The sequence below is a fragment of the Carassius carassius genome, chromosome 20 (genome assembly GCF_963082965.1).
Source record: "Carassius carassius chromosome 20, fCarCar2.1, whole genome shotgun sequence".
Taxonomy (NCBI): Eukaryota; Metazoa; Chordata; class Actinopteri; order Cypriniformes; family Cyprinidae; genus Carassius; species Carassius carassius.
The window spans coordinates 20,364,153-20,379,228 of NC_081774.1; positions in this window are offsets into that span (position 1 = coordinate 20,364,153).

A 15,076-nucleotide genomic window follows, 5' to 3' on the forward strand; every position below is an offset into this window, starting at 1 on the left:
TACAGCGATATCGTTGACTTGATTGCAAATAAATGCACAGACACTATTTAACTGAACAGAGATGACATAACTGAATCCAATGATGAACTGCCTTTAACTATCATTTTTGCATTATTGACACTGTTTTCCTAATGAATGTTGTTCAGTTGCTTTGACGCAATGTATTTTGTTTAAAGCGCTATATAAATAAAGGTGACATTGACATTGACATTGACACAAAACTATGTGCAGCACATTTTGGTGAGAACAGCTTCCTGAATCTCAATCAGTTTAATGCCGGATTCGCACAAAGATTATTCTTGAAAGATGGAGCAGTTCCCTCTTTGTCTGGAGAAGGCGTTGTTTATGGACCACAACCGGTAAGTGTATTTTATTATTTAAGTTGGTGCGTTTAACAGTTTCTGTAACTTATTACACAAAGGGCAACGCTGTTTAGCTTTGTTAACTAGATGGTAGGGCTGTGCAAAAAAATCGAACTCGATTTTCATGTGCATCTCGTCAGTAAAAGCGTTCTGTGATTAGAAGTACATCTCCAGCATGTGAGTTCAGATCAGGATTGCCAGGTTTTCAAAACAATTCGAATAACAACACAGGAACCGCTGGCCCAATCAAAACTCGTTACGTATTTCTGAAGGAAGGACTTCATAGAACAAGGAAGTCATCAGCCCGTTTTTATGACAGTGAAAATGTAGTACCTCTGAAGAAGAAGTACAAAAAGGTTAAAGAAGAATAAAGAATAAAATAAAAGAGAGCGCTGCAGTGATTGCTTCTTTAACAGTTTATTGAATCAGAATGGCAAATAATAAAACATACATGTATAACAGATGCTCAGTACATTACATTATCAGTGCATATTAACACTTTTCTTACAAAGTAATGACTAGCTGTGAATATAAGTAACTGCATGTCTCATCACACTAGAGACACAACTGACACAGTGACACTTGTTATAAAGAGAAAGAGAAAACACATTTTCAGAAATGACAGTATGAAATTGACGACAATAATGCAGCTGAGATATATTACATGCTCATGTCTGACCAATGTGCACTCCATTGTCCAATGTATTTCCTACAATAACGTCACTTACAAGATTGATGAAAAAACTATTGAAATGCATAGCCTAACTCAATTCACAGACATGAAGGAGTTAATTACCCAAATGCAAGTTTCAGATAACTCATAAAACAAACAACTTGATAAACTTATATTCAAACAATGTTGACATAAATGACTCTCTCTCTCTCGTAAATAGCGGGCTAACTCGCTAATCGCGAGGCATCTATGCTAACCATGTGCTCAGAAATGCTAACACATGACACACTATCACTACACTAAAATAACCTGCTTTCAATCCGTACAACTCATCAGTATTGCATTAAACAGTGTTACTACTCAAGATCGACGTGTTTAAGTTACCTGAAGAAGAAGTACAAAAAGGTTAAAGAAGAATAAAGAATAAAATAAAAGAGAGTACTGCAGTGATTGCTTCTTTAACAGTTTATTGAATCTGAATGGAGCGTATCACGGGCGCGCGCCACATACCGAAGTGTGCGATGACGTCATCACGCTGGTATGCCAAATGAAAATAATTAAATGGATTAATGCACATAACCCTCTTACTCATTTCGTTTACCTAAAGCCCAAATAACCATTCAAAAAATATTAGCAATCAAGAAAATTTTTATCAAGAAAATAACAATGAACAATTTTATAATGCATTTGAAAATAACATTGAACGATTCTATAATGCATTTGAAGAAATTAATAAACATAAAAATCACTATATCACATACTCTCCCACAGGATAAGATGTCGTCCAATGCCCTAATAAATTCCTATTTCTATTCATACCCATCACATATAACATCTTTTTTTTTCACATCACGTTTCCTCTATAATGACACTTTTAGTTCACATTTGTAAATAATCCTTGTCAACCGATTAAGTCTTTTTGTACTCAAATGTAATAGATCGTACCCCATCTCAAAATAATTTCAAGTTCAGGGATTTCATCCAGTGTCCAAAAGGAAAACAAAACACAAAAGTCCATTTCAGTGCACAAAAATACTTTGAAGTCCCAGGCCGAATGTCATGTAGAAAATTGCAAAAATAATGATTCAAAGTCTGTGCAAAAATTATTCAAAAACTTTTTTCCAAAGTGTTCGCTCAATGTTTTTATAGGCCTTGCAAAACAGTCCATGTCCCTTTGGCCTAGAAACAGTCCTGTTTATGTGTACGTGCATATGTGTGCAACAGTTCTTTGTTTTTTTAAAAGTTCTTTCACAGTCCATATGAACAATTAGTGTGTGTACTAGTTGGTAAGAACAATTAGTGTGTGCTCTCAATCTCTGTTTCAGTTTCAGTTCACGTTTAATACACAGATGGTGGTCTTGGGTAGGGAAACACTGTTGGCACCCAAGGCGTAAATGTAGGTGTCCACATGTTAGGAAAGTGTGGATCATATCCAGAACCAGTTACTTGCACTTTGTAACAGATAGGAGTCCCTAAACTATCATAGGTGAACTTCTTTGGTGGACGTCGTTGCCTCCCTAAGTACTGGTATTCTCTTTGCACCTCAACAGGTCTGTCACTTGACTCAATTTCCTCTGGTTCTTTCGCAGGTAAGTTTTCATGTGCACTCGCTGACTCATTTTCAATTTGTCTTCCAAGCAGTTCAAATCTGTTCTCTTTCACAGGTACATGAGCAGGTGTGGGAACATCTTGTTCCACTTCAGCTGTAGGTAACGGTTCTAGTTCAAGCCGATTCAGTGGAGAACTATGTGATGCACTCTGATGAGCAGGTAACTCAGGAGGTGAAAACTGTATTAGTGCTTCCTCTCGTCTCTGATCATAACCACTAGGTTGCTTTCTCACTTGGCAAGGCTCAACTGGTATATAATACTCAGAGTCACTTTCACTTTCCAACTCACTTTCTTCCATTCGGTTTACAGGTATGCTGGAGTTTCCCTGTGGCTGTCTCCGCTGTGATTTGAGTTTCGGCGTTGGATTGATTTCAAGAGGTAAGTAATCGCATGGCATCAACAAGTTTCGGTGTAATACTCGTGACCTCCCCTTTCCTCGTTCAGGCTTTATCTCATAAATCGGCACATCCTCAGCAACTCGGTGTACAACAACATGAACTTGCTCTTCCCAATAGTTCCGAAGTTTTCCTGGTCCTCCCCTCGGAGTCAGATTTCTTACAAGGACTCGACTTCCTGAGTCAAGGTCTGTGTATCTCACTTTTTGATCATAACTTCTTTTATTACGCTCGCTTGCCTTTTTTGCATGTTCTCTAGCGATCTCTTGTGCTTCTTGCATCCCTTCTTTTCAAGTCTCCAGGTACTCACTTTTGTTTGTGGGCAGGCTGTCTGCATTAAGCCCGAAGAGAACATCAATGGGCAGTCTCGGGGAACGACCAAACAAGAGGTGAAACGGGGAGAAACCAGTCACTTCACTTTTTGTGCAATTGTAGGCATAGATCAACTTGTTCAATGAGGCTTTCCAACTTGATTTCTGTTTTTCAGTGAGAGTTTTCAACATTTGCAACAACGTCCGATTAAATCTCTCAACTTGCCCGTTTCCTTGGGGGTGATAGGGAGTAGTTCTTGAACCAGTGATCCCACTATACTTTTGCAATTGTCCAAACAGCTGATTTTCAAATTCTCCCCCCTGATCATGGTGTATTCTCAACGGAAATACAAACTTGAGGGCGAAATCGTTAAAGAGTCTGTCTGCCACAGTCTTGCCAGATTTTGACGTTGTCGCATATGCCTGTGCAAATCGTGTGAAATGATCAACGATGACAAGTATATATTCATATCCTCCTCTGCATTTGTCTAAGTGAAGGAAGTCCACTGACACAAGTTCGAATGGGCAAGTCGTCGTGATGGGTTTCAGGGGTGCTCTTATTTCTCCTCACGGTTTCTTTTGCTTAATGCAGGAGCAGGTCCTCAACACAAAATGCTCAATGTCATACTGCATGTGGGGCCAAAAGAAGCGGTCTCTCATTAAACTTGTGGTCCAATCGATGCCTTGGTGTCCCATTTTGTCATGCAATTCCTCCAGTGCAATTTTCCTGAATCCCGTTGGCAATACAAGCTGAGTTCTCTGTGCTGTTTTTCTTTGCAGAATGCCATCCTCATCCAGCATCAACTTATCCCACCCTCTCATCAAACTTTTCGCTGCTGAACCCGCAGACCTCCACTGCTTAGAAGAAGGCTTTACTCCTGACTGTAAGTGACGAATTACCAACTCTATGTCGTTGTCTTCCCTCTGAGCTCTTCTGATCTCTTCTTTTGATAGGGGTCCTGCTGATGTTGTACTGGTCTCTGCAGATGTTGGTGAACTCTGGCAAGCTATAGCAAAGGACCATGGTATCCCTGATTCAGACTGGATTTCCACCGCCTGTATCATGGCTCCTATTGAATCAGATGAAAGCTCCTCTGTGTATTCTGGGACATTTTTTTCTGAGATTGTTGTCAACCTGGATAATGCGTCAGCATCATTGTTTTCCTTTCCACGCCGATACCGGATAGTGAAGTGGAAATCAGCAAGCTCTGCGACCCATCGGCATCCCGTTGCGTTCAACTTGGCAGACGTCAAAACGTAGGTGAGGGGATTATTGTCACTGTACGCTGTAAATGTGGGCGCATAGTAAAGATAATCTCTGAATTTTTCAGTGAATTTACTACTGTGCGAATGGTAATTCTGTTCTGCTGTCGTTAATGTCCTCGATCCATAAGCAATCACTCTTAATTTCTCTTCCTGGTGTTGATACAGGACAGCTCCCAGTCCCTGATTTGACGCATCAGTGAGCAGTACAAACGGCTTTGTAAAGTCTGGGAACCCCAGCACAGGCGGCTTAACTAGACAATCAATCAGTTTTTCGAGTGTTTTCTGATGTTCCTCCATCCATTCAACCAACTGACTTGATGGAACCACATGACTCTTAAGGTAAGTCCTTCTTTTCCCTTTACCTTTCGTTTGTACCTTGTGAAGTGAAGTGACATTCAGATACTCAGAATATGTGCTCTGCATTTAACCCATCCGAAATGCACACACACAGAGCAGTGAACACACACACACACACTGTGAGCAGACACCCGGAGCAGTGGGAAGCCATTTATGCTGCGGCGCCCGGGGAGCAGTTGGGGGTTCGATGCCTTGCTCAAGGGCACCTAAGTCGTGGTATTGAGGGTGGAGAGAGAACTGTACATGCACTCCCCCCACCCACAATTCCTGCCGGCCCGGGATTGAACTCACAACCTTTCGATTGGGAGTCCAACTATCTAACCATTAGGCCACGACTTCCCTGTTATTATCACTTTTCAGCAGGCCATACAGGGGGCAAGCAATCCTCGAGAAGTCTTTAGTGTAAGGCCGGTAGTAACTTAACAAGCCTAAAACCTTCCTCAATTCTCCAACTGTGGTGGGTCTCTTTTCCTTCAGGGCTATCACTGCTACAGTATCTGCTGGATCCATCCTGCTCCCTTCTTTTGAAACTATCCTTCCCAAGTAGCGGACCTCATCTTTGAACAACTCACATTTTTTGGCTTCAATTTCACCCCATGCGACCGCAGCCGCTGTAAGACTTTTCTTACCACCTCAACGTGCTCGTCAAAGGATTTAGTGAAGACTAAGATGTCGTCGAGGTAAGGTACACAAATATCATCTCGTAGCCCTTTCAGACATCCTTCCATGAACTGCTGGAATGCAGCCAGAGCATTCATGAGCCCGAAGGGAATACGGACCCATTCATATAACCCCCACGGTGTACAAAAGGCCGTCAACGGTCTACTTGCTGGTGTCATAAAACCTTGATGGTACGCCTTTCCTTGGTCCAGTAAAGAGAAACACCTATTTCCTCCCAAGCCATCCAGTATGTCCTGTACTCTGGGAATCGGTTGTCGGTCAGGCACTGTTTTCCGCTTGAGGTCCCTGTAATCAATACACAACCTCAGGCTGCCATCTTTTTTCCTGACACATACAATTGGAGATAAATAAGGCGAATGAGATTTTTCAATCCACCCCTGGGCGATCAAATCATGAAGATAGTCTTTCATTTCTTGGTACAGCGGTTTTGGAACAGATGTATACATTCGCACAACAGGTGTCTGATCTGTTACACTGATGCTCAATTGGATGTCTTTGACACACCCGATGTCCTCATCTGATTTTGAGAAGGAATGACACTCCTCTCGCAGCATTTGCCTGACTTTCTGTTGCTGCTCCAGAGACAAATAACTGACGTCCACAGGTGGGTCCCACACACCTTCACCATTAGTCTCATACTCACTTGTTGGCTTCGCACTTTCATTAACACTGGTTGTTGTTACACCAGCTGACGCTGTCACTGGTAACACTGACTTTATTGTTTGTACCGTCCCAAGTTCAGTCTTTCCTACCAGAAGGATATCGTGTTCCGTCACATTCTGGACACTGATTTGGATCACAGGTCGGCTCCCCTTTTTCAGAGTCAAGAGTGTTTCAATGGGTTCCAGTCCATCAGGGTACTGTAGATTAACAGATGGTTCAAACAACATGACACTATCCTGCTTCATACGTGGTGCTTTTACTTGACACTTGACCTGCATGATAGCATGTTTTGGCACAGTCACATAGTCTCTTGTCGTCTTCACTAAATACTCATTTGACCTTTCAGTTGTCACAAGGTTAATGAATGTTTGGACTTTACTTCTCCTCAAACTTGGAAAGGCACATCTAACAGTCTTATTCAACAGTCCTTTGCTCACATCACATTGCCCACTCGCTTCACTCTGTTTCATGACCCGCTCAATTACATTGTAACCAATGATTGGCTTGGACAACTGCTGGCCTCTTAAGATGAGTACAGGGATGACTAATTATTTCATTCTGTTTGCAGGGGGAGCCAAGTTGAACGTAATTTCTACCCATCATTCATAGGGCATGATGGAACCATTGGCTGCGACAAGATGCAAATTGTCTGTGGCCTCTGTCGCTTTGGAAACTTCTCGTATCTTTACTCCAGGTGTGTACTGATCCTTCCACTGTCGATCCACAATGCACACTTGGGATCCTGTGTCCCACAATGCCTCTGTTTTGTGTCCATTCAGATAACATGTCACTATGCATTGTTTACCAACCAGGGAAGTCACAGGCGAATGTTTGTTGACTTGACACTCAGAAATTAGATTGCACTCATAAGGGATGATGTCTGGCTCCAATCCCACTTCTTCCCACTTGCTGCTTTGGATACGAAGGGGACAATTTCACTTGATGGGTCACTCCCTGTCCCGCGGTGGTAACCCGTCCTCGTTTAACTGAACCCTACGCTGTGTTCGGGTACCTCTCTCTTTGCAACCCGCCAGGAAATGTTCATTGCTGCCACAGCGGTAACAATGGGTGCACAGTTCCATCGATCTCGCTTGCTGACAATGAAAACACTGCCTTGGCCTTGGGGGGCGTGACTGTCGGTATGGCTGGAAAGACTGTGATTGTGGCGTTGCGACATATGACTGTGACTCTGCGTGAAACTGCTGCGGAATGAACCCTTGAGCTGCATACTGAGATGAATGAGTTGGCTGGAAATACTGCACTGGCATCTGACTCATCCGCCGTTGATATGGTTGTGGTGTGAAATGAGAAACTTGAAATGGGTACTGTTGTTGTCCTCCATTTTGACTCTGCCTCCAGGCCTGGCTCTGCGGCACCTGATTCTCCTCTGCGATGGATTGATGGGCTGTTCTTAAAGTTGAGACATCATTGTTGACAGTGCAGCACTGTTGCGGCAGAGGTGAGGGTTGCTGCATCGATTCCTTGATCTGCTTAACTTCTTCACTTAAACTTTTCAACTGTGACATCAAATCAGATTTTGGCTGTTTTTGTTGGCTTTTTAAATGCAGAGTTGGTTCACTTATATTACTGAGTAATATTCACAGTGGCGCTGCGTTCACTTTTCCGTTTACTCTGTCTCTCAGCCTCTTGGGAGCATGCAACATTCAACTTTTCCAGCAGTTTCTCATCTGTGACTGTGGTGTCTGTCAGGTACGGTTGGAGATCACTCTGGATACGGTCATTTTGTAGACCTGTTAACACAGTGTGAAGAAACATATTCTGCACGAGTGCTGGGTCATATTTTAACCCCGACTCGTCTTCTTGTGACGCAAAGAGAATTTTCTGCCTCAAGTCAAGCACACGTATGAGGAAACTTTGGGGTGTTTCTTTTGCACGTTGTGATTCTGCAGTAAGTTGCTTGTACAATTCGGTGGCATTTTTCTCTTGGTAATGGGACCGAAGAATTCGTCTCAACATTGGTAAGGTCAAGTCAGTTTTCCCTTCCAAGTAGCTACGTAATTGAAGGCCTGGTGTAATGGCTCGAATCACTGAATCAACTATCTCTTGTTCTGGGTAACCTTTGTTCAGTCCACGTTCAATTTGGCGTGCCAGACTCGAAAAGGTTAATCTGTCTCTTTGGCCAGGTTCTCCAATAAAACCTGAGATTTTAAACTCCCTGTGCCATACAGTCGGTATAATTTGTCCCTGTGGAGCGAAGAGTTAACTGCTACACTGTCTGGTGATGCTGGCCTCAGCCTCGTGCTCTGTGAAACGGTTGGATGTGTTTTTTCACAGCAGGAAGCAGATCAGTTGTGTGCTTAATTTCTCCTGATTGTCTTTGTACTACATCTTCTCTTTCCTCTACCTGTCCCGGCTCTGGGCTTGGTTCATTCACGTTTACATCAGTTAGCATTATTTCACTCAATTTATCATTTATGCTTAATAGTTCAGCCATGCCTCCATCCTCAAGTTCCTCCAACTCACTTCGTAGCAGATGATTACTGAGACGACTAACTAGAGAAAGGCGTGTGACATTTGCTTCTAAATGAATCTCAAGGAACTGACTCAGTTCAATTAATTTTCCTCTTGGCAATGTACACAGTCTCTCACCGATTTCTTCCTGGATACTTTGCAAGTCATCCATTGCTGCAGTTTTTCGCAGTGTTTCAGTGTTGTATGTGAACTTTGACTTATCTGATTTAACTCAGCTGCCTCTGTACCTCAAGTGCACGCTCTGTTCAATCAGTTCTGCCTTGTCACTTTACTCAACTGATAAACATTGGGTAGTTAAGGGATGAATGTCGCTAGGCGGTTCCCTGCTGATCAAGGTGGATAAACCGTTTGACATCTATCCCAGCGGTGCCTCCAAAATTGTAGTACCTCTGAAGAAGAAGTACAAAAAGGTTAAAGAAGAATAAAGAATAAAATAAAAGAGAGCGCTGCAGTGATTGCTTCTTTAACAGTTTATTGAATCTGAATGGCAAATAATAAAACATACATGTATAACAGATGCTCAGTACATTACATTATCAGTGCATATTAACACTTTTCTTACAAAGTAATGACTAGCTGTGAATATAAGTAACTGCATGTCTCATCACACTAGAGACACAACTGACACAGTGACACTTGTTATAAAGAGAAAGAGAAAACACATTTTCAGAAATGACAGTATGAAATTGATGACAATAATGCAGCTGAGATATTAATGCAGCTGAGATATATTACATGCTCATGTCTGACCAATGTTCACTCCATTGTCCAATGTATTTCCTAAAATAACGTCACTTACAAGATTGATTAAAAAACTATTGAAATGCATAGCCTAACTCAATTCACAGACATGAAGGAGTTAATTACCCAAATGCAAGTTTCAGATAACTCATAAAACAAACAACTTAATAAACTCTTATATTCAAACAATGTTGACATAAATGACTCTCTCTCTCATATATAGCGGGCTAATCCATGCAAACCATGTGCTCAGAAATGCTAACACGTGACACACTATCACTACACTAAAATAACCTGCTTTCAATCCGTACAACTCATCAGTATTGCATTAAACAGTGTTACTACTCAAGATCGAAGTGTTTTAAGTTACCTGAAGAAGAAGTACAAAAAGGTTAAAGAAGAATAAAGAATAAAATAAAAGAGAGCACTGCAGTGATTGCTTCTTTAACAGTTTATTGAATCTGAATGGAGCGTATCATGGCTCGCGCCACATACCAAAGTGTGCGATGACGTCATCATGCTGGTATGCCAAATGAAAATAATTAAATGGATTAATGCACATAACGCTCTTACTCATTTCGTTAACCTAAAGCACAAATAACCATTCAAAAAATATTAGCAATATCAAGAAAATAACAATGAACAATTTTATAATGCATTTGAAAATAACATTGAACGATTCTATAATGCATTTGAAGAAATTAATAAACATAAAAATCACTATATCACAAAAACAGTGAGTGAATTGTGTGAAAAATACTGTGTTTTTTTACATGCGAAACATGAACACGTTATATTGCACAATGTAAACACAATCAAAGCTTCAAAAAAACACGAAAAACGTGACCTTTAAACTGAACTGTTTAAACCATAACTATCAGCATCTGGGTTTCTTGTCTTAGCAAGATCATTAATATTTATTTATTATATTCTAAAATTTTGTTTTCACTTAGGCCACATTATAAACCACCATGAAAAGGTTCATATGTTTTAGAAATTTATTTGATCCGAAATACAATACATCAACAATATTGTGAAATAGTATTACAATAATAATAATAATAATAATAATAATAAGTATAGAGTCTTCTATTTTAATTTATTTGAAAATGTAATGTATTCCTGTAATGGCTAAGTTGAATTTTCAATAGCCATTACTTCAATCTTCAGTGTCACACGATCCTTCAGAAATCATTCATATGCTGATATGGTGCTCAAGAACATTTCTCAATTTAAATATTTAATCGGTTTCTGCTTTATATGTTGATGGAGACTGTGTGAATAAAACTTATTGCTGAATAAAAGTATACATTTATTTAAAAAAATAAATACATATTTATTACCATGTCATAAATCCAAAAAGTTTGACAATATAAAGCATTCAATCGGCATGATGAGAGGTAAAACTATAGCTCATCTCTCACTGATATAAGAAAATGAGACACATTCATCTCTGTCCATCAGGCACATCGATAGCTCTGGTGAAAATTTACCCACGTCTAGTCTTAGATGAAATGAAAAAGAGAGCAGACCACCAAGGCAGCAAAAAATCCCACTGGAAAAGTTGTCAATCCATCAGAGAGAACTGGATCAGAGTCAGACTCATTTTCCCACTGGACCTATAGAGTGTTATTACATAGCTGGTTTAATATCCCTGGGCTCCTTCAGTAGGGAGTGGATGGATCTATTAATGTGTGAATCTGAAGATCTCATTTAAACATTTAGCATGGATGAAATTAGATCATATGCAGCAATTCATGGCTGTTTGTAATCATTTCACTGATTAACCACATATTATCCAAGCTGCATGCTTAGCAACCATCATCTAAAATAAAATGATAGTATAATTTATGGTTACAGACTATCCTGAGCTTTTCATTTTGCACTATTATAGTTCCAATAAACATTTCTATCAACATCACCATCTAAATACAGCCTAAATACTCGCAGAAGCTCTTTTGAAAGCAGAGCTCCCAGTGAACTAGAGAACACCCGCTTGTTTGGCTTATCTTTTCTTTGAAGGGCACACAAAAAGGACAACAGAGACAGACATGTAATTTGAGGTAAGTGAGTGCATCAAAGAGCAAAGTTTAATCCCTGATTTATTCTAAACTGGAACATGGAGGCTTGTCAAAGCAGCTCTTTTGAGAATGAATTTGGCGACATCAGCTTTTCTTCTGGATTAAATGCTTGGTTTAGCCTTAAGGCTGACATCAACAGACCAATGTGAGCACAGACAATCACCAATTACTATAACACTGATTTCTCGCAAGAAATAACATCAAAAGTGCAAAAAGTTTTAGTCAGAAACATACATTTACACACAAGCTGACCACCAAATGCAACTTTCAGATGCATCTTTATTTTTTAGCTCAACTGTCACGGAATGGAACGCACAGGATTATGGGATATCCAATGCATCTATGCTGCCTTCGATCAGAAGAAGGTACCTCCAAAGACAGGAAGTAAAGCAGAATTTCGATTCGGATGTGCCTTGATGACATTTAAAGGAGTCATACCCTCGTATTACCTTGGATACCTACTGCTGTATTATAGTCTTTCAGGCCCTTCTAAAAAAGAAAAGTGGAAAAAAAAATAAACACAGAGCTCCTCAGACCCTTATCTCTGTAGGCATTATTGTCTCGCGAGATCTGATGCGATATTTTGGCTGTCGTGGACGGTCATTATAATAATGCAAATGAGGGGCACGTTGATTGGTTGCAGGAAGGAGGGGGGTTGACACCTCAGGTAACGCTTTAGCATATCATTACAAACTAACATCATGGCGCAAGTTGTGAATGAACGCGACCGGCTTCCCGGCCAGTGTATAAGTATGAGGCGCCGTTTAGGGCTTAAATCAAACTTCATTCACGCACACATATGAAACACGCTTGCATATATACTAAGTACTAGTCACACATACATGTATATGAACTATCTACGCACATAAAGTTACTCATATGAGACGTGAGCACAGCACACACACACAAATATAAGACGTGAGCACACACACACACACAAACTAGACGGGGCCTCATGTAAGCGTTAGGCAATAAATAAACAATAACCGAATTCATGATGATCTCAGTCATTTGTTTTTTGCAAAGTACGTTAGCAGCCATTCCCCATACCTCGAAGCTAATACTCCCGCCAGAGTTGTACCTGGACGCGTTCATTGAACGATAATTCATGAACTCGTTCATGTTTTGGACTGAACTGAACGTACCGCATTACTGCCTGATGAACGTTACTGTGAAGTCGTTCATTCTGGTGTCTGTGAACGCCACGCTCTCTCAGTTTAACTTCGTTCAGTAGGATGCCAGATTTCTATAAAGCCTTCCAGGCGAAAACCCACCTAAAACCCACCGTAAACCGGCCTTAATATAGAGCGGAAAAAACACCCAATCTGGCAACGCCAGACTCTCTTGTTCAAACTCGCTCATCAAAATGAACAAATCTTTTTTCGAGTCATTTCGTTCATTTAAGGGGCTTTGAATGTTACTATTAACTGGCAAATTCCCCGAACACATCAACCTACGCAATCTTGATCATATTCTGAATTAAGAAATCATTATAATGCAGTCAAAAGTCCGTTTTTGCAGTCCGTTTACAGGGAACATAGATAATTACTTCACCTCCAGTCTTTCGTTTATTTGTCTAGTGACAGACGCAATAGCATACAATGGCCGCATTAGCAGTTATGCTGTTTGTTACACACAGTAGAGCAATAAAAACACAGTCTTACCGTTTCAATGGCGTTTGTTGTCAATGGCGTTTGTTGGAATGGCGCTTTTCCCGAGCCTCGATGCCAACTTCGCCTGATATTGCCCCAAATTTGTGAAGGATTTCGGCGTACAATGTTTAGCACAAACACGTAACGATAAACCAGTGGAAGGGTTGAAGAAACCGCGTCATTAAAAATGAATTTAATCCACTGGTCTCTGATAGCTAGGTCCGTTCTTGGTAGAGAAAACACATTTACATGTTGATTCTGGCAGTCAACCACAGAGCAACTCACGTGTGCACTAGTTCCAGCGTCTTTCTCGACTGAATATGAGGGGGAGAGGGGAAGGGCGAGCTTCCTGCTGCGGTGTCCATATATGGTATATCCTGCCCCGTCTAGACGTCAAGACGGGGAAGAAATCAAAATCTCGTATTTGAGTGCGCGTGCACGTGGGCTATTTTACAAACCCTGAGGTAAACAAACGCTTCACTTTTAAATATCGGCTTCCCGGCCAGTGTATAATCGTTAGGCAATCATAACATACATTGATTCTCGTGGAAAAGTGAAAATTGTGGGTCATGACTCCTTTAAACTGCTTTAAACATTTGTATTGTTAGATACCCAAGTACTAGTTGAAACCTAATACTTGGGTATTTCCCTCAAAAAGCTCCTGTCATCACCAGCATGCACTGAATCTTGAGATAGTCTGGGCCATGAAGGGCCTATTTGTCTGGGCCTATTTGTTTTATCCCTTGTGGCTTGAAAAATGAAGGGCACATTTCGAGGCTCCATTCAAAGAAACCTTCAAAACGTGCCGTTGTGACGCATTTGGTCTTGGACTGCAATCTTTGAAGGATGCAGCCTCTAAATTGGGGCACAGCTATTGTTAATGTTATAGCTATCATCCTTGGTGTAAATTCATTTTATTCTGTAGGTCTAATCTTTTTCATGATCCTTTTTGCAATACCATATTGATCTTTACATGTCAAATAAACAGTATTCTGAATGTTATGGGTGTGACAAATCAATACATTAATCTGAATATATAAAGATTTTATGCGGCACAAAGTTAAATGACAAATGTATAGCCACGGTGAATGAGGCCATTAAAACAAAAGAAAGAATTGCAGAGCCATTATAGAGCTTTGAACAAAATATATGAATTAATAAACTACACTTTTAGTCTCAGTAGTATTGCATTTCAGCCTTTCCCTCAACCATCTTACAAAATAGTATAGAATGCAATTTTTGGAGGTTTTTAAGAGCCATGGAAGTATCATTCGATCCCATGTAGCAGGTTGTTCTCTGTAATGTATTATAATCTAATTCTGTAGCAAAGTAACTGATCCAGGCCAAGACCTTGGGCGGGTTGTACAAAATGTTCATGTGCTGTTATTATGAAGTCTTACTGGTCTTAAAAATCATAGCTCGCTGCCTTCTTAAGAATTTTGAATATTTTTAGCAATATTTTTCTTCAATCTCCCACAGTTTACATCTGTACAGTTGCCTTCTTTGCACCTTATGATTACTGAAAGCCAATTTATCTAGATACATCACAGACACCATAGATTGCATATACATCTTCAAGGATTAATTTCACTGAGAGATGAAACCACAACTCACAGCCTTCATGGGCATTGTTTAAATATATTATTGGCTTGTTGAATATCCATTCTGTGTGCAGCATGGCAAAAATATGTGAGATATGGTCACTTCAGAAAACAAATGGCACCTTTCCGTTTTCTGCTTTAGTTTCACAATGAAAAAGTGAAAATAAAAATACTTTTTTAAACAATGAGA